The sequence below is a fragment of the Chenopodium album genome, chromosome 5, assembly GCF_948465745.1.
Source record: "Chenopodium album chromosome 5, dcCheAlbu1.1, whole genome shotgun sequence".
NCBI lineage: Eukaryota > Viridiplantae > Streptophyta > Magnoliopsida > Caryophyllales > Amaranthaceae > Chenopodium > Chenopodium album.
In genome coordinates this window covers 37,640,139-37,649,686 of record NC_137838.1, presented here as the reverse complement: position 1 = coordinate 37,649,686, position 9,548 = coordinate 37,640,139, and positions in this window count along the sequence as shown.

Here is a 9,548-nt window from a genome sequence, read left to right as displayed (position 1 = left end):
TACAAATCCAACCTAAAAGAGATTGAACCTGCCCTAATAATAGGCCTCTACTTTATATTGATCGTATTCATGTGCGCTTTCTGACTAACATGCAATCAATAGGATTAACCCTAAACCTGTTTAATCTCTGTTGGTTGAATATTAATGAACAAATAAAACTATTATTCACGATCACTTGAATTATAATCAAATTAACCCTAAACAAGATTATTAATTATCTTATTAAGCATGATTATAAGTACAAATTCCCTTTAAACATGCATAAAAGGTGTGATCAAGCAATAACAATAAATATAATCAAGCAACATAATAATAACAATTATTATAAAAGTTATAATAATAACAATCATAATAAAAAATAATCATAATAAAAATAATCATGTTAAAGCATAATAATAGCAAGATCCTAGGCAAGATTAATAACAAACCCTAGCATGTCACTAAACATCAAAATCAAAGCTTTAGCCCTAACATGATAATAACATGAATATTAGGAAGAGAAAAGGAAGCATTGCAGGAATCACAATTGTCATATTTGATATTAGAAATTATAGTTGTTACCCTAAACATGATACTACAAAGATCAAAACACCCTAACATGATTTCTATATCATAACATCAATAAATCAATTAAAGCACTTACTTGAATGCCTCGTATCTCTTTCTAATAACAAAATACATGTGTTAGTAACTTCAATGAAAATAATAAAACAAACAATTAAATTAAATAATTGAAATAGAGTTTTGTGACCCAACCCTCAGAAATTAAAACCTTTCACATCTAAGGCGAAGGCAACTTCGAACTTGGCTAGGTGTTTCCAGATCTTGTGAATGCGGAATTTTGTATGCAAAAGGCTAGTTTAGAAAAGAGAGAGAGAGAGAGTAATCAAGAGATTCTTGATGAGAGTTGGTGATGGACAGAATTGATAATTAAAAACTGAGGTCTTAGGAGGCTATTTATAGAGAAAATCAGCCTGATGTGATAAAAAACAAATCAGAGTTTCGAAAAGAATAAAACACGATCGCAGCGCCAAACATGCGCGTGGCGCCAAACGCTGGACTCTAGCGCCAGGTATGGCGCCAAGCGCTGAACCTGTCGTCAGACGCTGGAAATAAATTTCCACGCATTTTCTCAATTTGATAAAATTTAGCCATACGAGAGGGCAAAATCGTATTTTCCTTAAAAAAACTTCTTTTATTCTGATTAAAACTCTTAAAATTCAACTAAAGTCAATTTATCAATGCTAACTAAATTAGGAATGAAAATAACCTTCTAGAAGAATCTAGAAGACTAAAATCAGTTCTAATTGCATTAGGAATGATAAATCAATATTAGGCCCTCCTCTAGATCATTGAACGCATATAAATATCAAATCGGGCCCAGTTTAGTAATTTAGCCATAACTTCCTCATTATTCATCGGAATTGGGCTTATAATATATCGTTGGAAAGCTCTTTTCGAACCCGACCCAACTATAATATTGTTGGACCCTTGCTATGGACCAAACCAAACTGGATTGGCTGTTTTCTTAAAATAGGTTTTCAAAAACAAAGAGAAAGAAAAGAAATAAAAACTAACCGCAACACTAGACTTTCCATACTTTCACTTCATTCGATTATGATTCGACGTGAAAGGTACTCATCACTGGGTTTGGTTTTGGGGAGACACAAATGGGTGCCTACAATAACCATTTTTCATTAAATTTGTTGCAAAACACTCCTTAAACATAGTATAATAACATGGAATAAAAAATTTCAAGAAAAATGGACCGAATCGAAAACCCCTAAATTCGAAATTTAGGGTTCAAACGGTTCAAAAATTGTCCCAATTAAGCCTAAATCGAACGAAAAATAACGAAAAACTTACATTGGATTATGGCAAATATGAATAAGGGACGAGATCTACTTCCTTTATCTTCGAAAAACAAGAAAATTCGAGCTTCCTAGAGAGAGAAAGGGGCGAAAATGGCGAAGGAAGGAGAAAGAAAGAGTGAAGTGAAAATCGCGCTCAGCGATTTCACTTTACTGACATAAATGTCGCGCGCAACTAAATCTGTTGCGCGTGACATATCAGCGCAACTCAGAACGATGCGCGCGCCTCGCCAACGCGACCCACTGAGTTGCGCGCGAATACTGGTCACTAAATGACCGGAATCCGGATTTTGATCTGTTTGATCATTTTTCAACGATTTTACTCGTTATTAGACGTAATGGCGCGCAAATTATCAAAATCTTTTTAAATTGCTTTGCATATTGTAGTTTGTTTTCTTCTTTGTTAGTTTTTTGCATCATTCTTGCATGCACACCATGCTTTGTGCCTTCCCCAAGCATACGTTTTGAACGTTTTTCGTAAGAGTGCCTTAAGACGTTCTGTGGTGGTGCTTTATGTAAAAGCCCCCATAGACAGGTTTGTCCTTTTACTGTACTGACGTTACAAATGTCCAGGTTTTCTTCTTTTTTCAAGTCCGAAGCAAAAAGGAAGTCGTTTTCATGCAGCGTAAAACTGCAAATGGCGTATCGTACGGCGCAAAATTGTGCGGCGTAGGTGTTGCGTAAAATTTCACTTCAGCCCAAGCTTTGCGAGATCTACCTCTTGGGACTAAAAGGTAGAGAATTCCTGTAGGTGTTAGCTCACGAGTCGACAGGCGCTGAGCCATCAGGAACTGACACTTCTTGAATGGGAGCAAATACGGTAGTTAGTGCACTTACTAACTTACCGGACAGTTAGGGTGTCGAATCATCCCCTGTATAAAGAAGCGACGAGACAATGTCGCGCCTATGTAGTCACGTGCCCCCAGTTCTGAGGCACGTGTACTCATCTTGTGGACAAAACTGCTTAGAGAGTTGTTGACTTTCTTCCCTCTCACTGGATTTGGATATATGCCTCCAGTTATGAGACATGTATTTCTATCTTGTGGACATCCGGCTCGAATACCGGACCCGGTTCAAATACCGGACCATTTCGGCTCGAATATCGAAAACTCTTTTTCATCTTTTTTACTTTGTTAAAGTCAGGCTAAAGTTTCAATGACATATCGAGGGACTTTAGACCAACGATGACACGATTGAGAGAAAATCTTCCCCTTTTATCCTTTTAAAACCGATCTCTTCTCATGACTTGACATCACCCAGAACACCTTTACTTGTAAAAGCAGTCTACAATTGTAAAGGATCAATCTAGATACTTTAGCGCGTTAAGACTAGGAAAAACTTTTTCTAGCCTTAATAGCTACTTGTTTCAAACACTTAGTGAATCAAGGATTGTTTCGACATCCTTAAACATTACTGAAAGATTCTCTACCCTTAGAGAACTTCGCAGAGTGAGTCTCGGATTTATTTCCTTGACTACTTTAATCATCGTCTATTCTAGACTCGATCAAAGTGGGGGCTAACTGTAGACATCTACTTTTGGCCTCATGTGCCGACAGGAAGGGCAATGACGATAAATAAAACCATCTTCGAGTTGGATCAAAGTGAAGAAGACTTATGGAGAATTGGTTAAGCCACAAAACACAAAAGACCAGCCCAAATTAAAGATAAAAGCCAAAACAAAGGTCCAATTAACTAAACCCGATCATAATTAGGCTTAATCCCGTGCTTAAAACCCAATAATGACGGATTTAGGAGCGCCTAGGTTAAATCTTAGTGTTGCCGCTGAAAAAGTCGCGCGCATCTCAAACAGTCGCGTTGGGCTGCCGTGCACAACTAATTCAGTTACGCGCGACACCCAGCGCAACCTCCAGAGTTGCGCTGCGAAAGATTCAAAATTATACGGAAAATATAAAATCAAATCTTACCATAAAGCCGCGCGCAAGACAATTAGTTGCGCTGCCCATAGCAGCCCAACCTAATCACTTGCGTTGGGATGTCGCGCGCAACTCATCCTGTTGCGCGCGACACCTGCTGCGGCAGAATGCTCGTAACCCTAAACTTAATCATTCCCTATAAATAAGAGCTTAAACCGAGGCTTAAACAGACAGAAAATAACCTAAAACTCTGGCGAAATACTTGTGAACCTGTGCAACCTAGCCCCTCTTATCCTAAAGACTCACCCCTTTTGATATTTTGTTACTACGGTGGAGGTTCCTTAACAAGAAGGAGTCCATAAGTATTCTAAACGGAGATCTAGCAAAGAGAAGTGGTAAATTCCCTAGCACTTAGTTAAATCACATTTATTTTTCTTGTTTAAAAGAACCTTAATTAATTAATTAGTGTTATTTGATCACCTTTAAAATAATTAATTAATCAATTCCACATAGTATCTTGCGTTAAATAAAGATTAGAATTGAATTAAATAATTGTTGGTTGATCACTTAAGCCAAGGCGAATATTGTTTATTTTCTTGTCCTTTTCACGAATTTGATTAAATAAGAATAACAACATTACGATGTAATTCCTACATGAATTAATATGTGTAAATAAAATCAACTAACATAGTTTTAGGTATCGCATTGCATATATTGTTTGGTGATGAAATTGTAAAAAAGGAAGAACTAGTAGAGGTCGCACTAGGGCTGGGATAACGATTCCCCTCTAAACGGAACGTTATTTTAGTACCCCTCGCTCTCGAACTCAATTCTGGTTTATAGACCAATTTGGGCATGGGTAAACTTATGATTCGTGCTAATTATTCCATAAACTCCACATGGAAGAAAGGCATGAATGAGGTTTTTGAGTTTTCCTCAAACTCATTGGTGACTCCCTACTTGTTTCTTACAAAAAAGCGTAATGATAGAATCAATTCTAATTCAAGGTCCCCCAAACAGTCAGGAATTTAAATCCTACTACACCCTAACAAGTGTAAAGTCCTAGGCTTTTAAAGGGCCACGGGGATTTAAGGAGAGGACCCCTTACGATGGGAACCCCCCTCCTTATAGCAGCTGCCTCCTGACTTCTCTCCTCGCCATGATTTCTTTTCTTTTGCCGGATGGGCTTCTTTTTTAGATCCATGGTGAGTTTGTGGACAACGAGATCTGGGCTGATGCCTGGCATCTCTTCCACTTCAAAGGCAAAGATGTCTTTAAATTCTTTCAGCAGAAGGTGCAAGTCTGCACCCAACCTTTCAAAGGCATTCGTCCCCACCTTAAAAGATTGTTCTAGATGGCTGTCTTTCAGAGCAATATCAATGTGCTCACCAGCCAGCCGAGGACGGAGATCATCTAATCGTTCCCCAGTTAGTGATTACTATTTCTTCTCCTTTTTCACCTCCACCAGTTGATCAATTTTTCTTTTCTTTGCGGCTGCTGGAGGGGGTGAATCAGGGTCCTTGACATCGTCAAGGTCTATTGGCTGCTTCGGCTGACTGGCTACAGCAGTAGTCGGTTTGACGTTTGAGAGTGTAGACACCCAAATGTGTCTCCCCAAAAACCAAACCCAGTGATAAATACCTTTTATGTCATTTGATCATCGAAGAAAGAGAAAGTGTGAAAAGTCTAGTGATGAGGATGTTTTTATTAAAATATTCTTCTTTCTATTTTTGAAAATATTTCTTTTGTTACCTTATTTATGAAAAACGTGCATTCCAGTTTAGTTTTGTCCATGATAAGGGTCCAATAATAGTTTAATTGGATAGGGCTTGAAAAGACCTTTCCAACGATAGATTATAAGCCCAATTTCGATGAATAATGAGGAAGTTATGACCAAAATACTAAACTGGACCCGATTTGGTTTTTACCTACGACCCAATGATCTAGAGGAGGGCCTATTATTAATTATCATTCCTAAAGCTATTAGGATTGATTATAGTCTTCTAGAATACTCTATAAGGTTTTTTAAATCCTAATGGAGTTAGGATTAATAATTATGTTTCAAAGAGTTTGAAATTGAATAAAACTACTCCTTTTAAGAATCCTTGTTTTGTACGAAGTGGAATATATTCAGATTCTATTTTCGTGCCTCATAATATTTATCCAAATTTTATATGGTTGGATAGATCTTGAAATTATCTTTCCAATGATATAGTATAGTATTAAATCCGAGTTATAACGGAAAAGATATGAATGAGATATGAAATTCTATCCAAAACTGACACCCTTCCACTATTTCTGCCATATCTTTTTATCTACAAAATATTTTAATCTTAGGAAATTTTGACTTTTGCTACCTGTCAAACAGGTCAAATCCAATTTTGCTACCCATCAAAACTTTTATTTTATTTTACTACCTAACATATGCCCTTTTTTTAAATTTTGCTACCACTGAACGGAATCCGTTTATAATTCCGTTACCACCTTCCGGCCACCACTCCCTCCTTTCCCAACGTACAAGCCTCCCTGTCAGCCACCAAAATTAAATCAACCACCCAAGAAACCAACCTTTCCCCCTCCCGTTAGCCACCCAGCTCCCTCCCCCGACCGGCGAACCCATCCCACCCCTTTTCCCCCACAAACGCAACCCAGCCCCCTCCCTTTTCCCTTGCTGCCCCGACCCTAGCCACCACATCGACACCACAATCAAAGATCCAAATCACCGCAACCACCACCACTACCACCACTCTTCTGCAACACTTTTCTCCAAACCCTAACGAATCGACCCGCCTTAACCTTTTCGGCCACCCTAACCCCTAAACCACCACACCGCAACTTTTTTCGGCAAACTTAAATTAATTTCTAGATGAGGTTCGATGGATCTGCGATTTGCTCTGATTTCGGGAATTGATGTGGGTGGCAGCGATTGGTGGTTTGAGTATTGGTGGTTGGGAATTGATTTTGTGCGGGTTGAGTAAGGAGGTGGCTGCAGGGGTTGCGATTGTGGGCTGGTATTTGGAGAGGAGTTGCGCGTGGTGAATGATTTGTTGCGAGAACAGGGAAAGGGAAGGGGGGTGGGTTCGGTTGGCAGCGTAGGGGTGGAAGAAAGGGAGGGGGTGGGTTCGCGCCGGCGCCGGCCGAATCTCTGGGCACCGGCCACCTGCAGGGGGGAGGGAAGGGGTGGCAGTTGAGGGGAGGGGTGGGTGGTTTATTTTTTTGTTTTTTAATTTTTAATTTATAATTATTAATTTTTAAAAAAAAAAAACTTAACGGAATTATTAACAGATCCGTTAAGTGGTAGCAAAATTTAAAAAAAAAAAGGGCATATGTTAGGTAGTAAAATAAAATAAAAGTTTTGATGGGTAGCAAAAGTGGATTCGACCTGTTTAACAGGTAGCAAAAGTCAAAATTTCCTTAATCTTATTCTAATTGGGTTGGAAAGTAGACTTCAAGAGCTTTCCAACGACATATTATATGACTTATTTGGACTTCTTGATTAAAAGATATGATAAAAACAAAATCCGTAAAAACTGTTTTGCAGCGCCGGACGCCAAGCCTAGCGTCTGGCGCCAGACCTGGCATCTGGCGCCAGACTTAGTGCATGGCATTGCACTCAGCGTCTGGCACCACACGCGTGTTTGACGCTACAATCGTGTTTTATTCTTTTTGAAACTCTGATTCGTTTTTTATCACATCCGGCTGATTTTCTCTATAAATAGCCTCCTAAAACCTCCGTTTTCCATCATCAATTTCCATCAATTCTCTAATTCACTCTTTCACCAACTCTCATCTAGGATCTCTTGATTACTCTCTCTCTCTTTTCTAAACTAGCCTTTTGCATACAAAATTCCGCATTCACAAGATCTAGACATACCTAGCCAAGTTCGAAGTTGCCTTCGCCCTAGACGTGAAAGGTTTTAATTTCTAAGGGTTTGGTCCCAATTCATTATTTCAATTATTTGATTTAATTGTTTGATTTTATTATTTTCTTTGAAGCTACTAACGTGTGTATTTTGTTATTAGAAAGAGGTACGAGGCATCCAAGTAAGTGCTTTAATTGATTTATTGATATTATGATATAGAAATCATGTTAGGTTGTTATTATTGCTTTCTAGTATCATGTTTAGGGTAACAACTAAAAATTCCTAATATCAAGTATGATTAAAAGAATGCTTCCTATTTTCTTTCCTAATATTCATGTTAGTATCATGTTAGGGTTAAAGTTTTGATTTTTATTGTTTAGTGACATGCTAGGGTTTGTTATTAATCTTGCTAGTATCATGCCTAGGATCTTGCTATTAATATTATGCTTTAACATGATTATGATAATTATGATTATGATTATGGTTATTGTTGTGTTGAACTATATAATTTAACGTAATTTGTTAATTTATAAATTGTTTTGCAGAATTTATTAATTTACGAATTGTTTTACGTAATTTGTTAATTTACGAATTGTTTTACGCAATTTATTAATTTACGATTTATTTCATGTTATTTGTTAATTGACGGATAACTTATATATAATTTGTTATGAATATCATGTTGCTTGATGATTATATTTATTGTTATTGCTTGATCACACTTTTTATGCATGATTAAAGGAATTTGTACTTGTAATCACGCTTAATGAGATAATTAATAATCTTATTTAGGGTTAATTTGATTATAATTCAAGTGATTGCCAATAATAGTTTTATTTGTACATTAATATTCAACCAACATAGATAAACAGGTTTAGGGTTAATCCTATTGATTGCATGTTAGTCAGAAAGCGCACATGAATACGATCAGAATAAAGTAGAGGTCTATTATTAGGGCATGTTCAATCTCTTTTAGGTTGGATTTGTACCTTCATCCCCGAACTACTAGTCATGGTTCTAGACATATTGGAGTTGACGATCTCCTGGATTGTTAAAGGGTGTAATTTTCACCCTGTTAACGGTTTACAAGTTCCTAAAACTTGTTGGCGACTCTTTTGCTCTATCTTCTTTCCCTTTGGACGCCACTGTACTTTAGTGTATGATCACAGTGGGGTTCAAGATAGGGATGATGCTTGAAATATTCCCTATAGAGAGGTAACACTCCCTTGCCGTCTTCTGATCCCCGTTGAGGGAGCCAACAAAGCCATCATCCTTTTCATACTTGAGAAGCATGAGAACTGGGATGATTACGGCCTTACACTCGTTCAAAGTGGGTCGGCCAAGAATAAAGTTTTAAGCGGTCAGCTCTTTAACCACCGGGAACCGGACGACCATGTGCTGCCCTTTTCCCTTCTGCCCTAGCCGGATGGGTAGGTCAATTTGTCCGATTGGGTGCACGACCCCTCCACCAAAGCCAACTAATGGATGGGAGACGTCGCGCAGATTGTCCAGCTTGTAATTAAGCTTGGATAGACACTTGTAGCAGATGAGATTAGAGGAGCTACCCATGTCTATCAGGATCCTACCAACCAGTTGGTTGACGACCTTGCACTCAATGACGATTGGGTCGTCATGCGGTCGGCGCACTTTTCCCTTATCCTTCTTAGTGATGAGGATGTTTGGGAATGTCCCACTGGAGGATTGTCCGTCATTAACTGAATGAATCAACTTCTTGAGATGATCCTTGGTGCCCTAAATGGTCGGGCCACCGCATGCGAATCCGCCTGCTATGGTATAGACCGGATCCTTATCAGTGTTCGAGCTACTAGTAGGTTGGACAGTGTTTGACGACTGCCCCGGATTCGCCTTAGAAGCCACTTTGGACTTCAAGACATAGGACTTCAACAAGCCCTTGTCAGCCAGACGGTCCAACGTTCGCT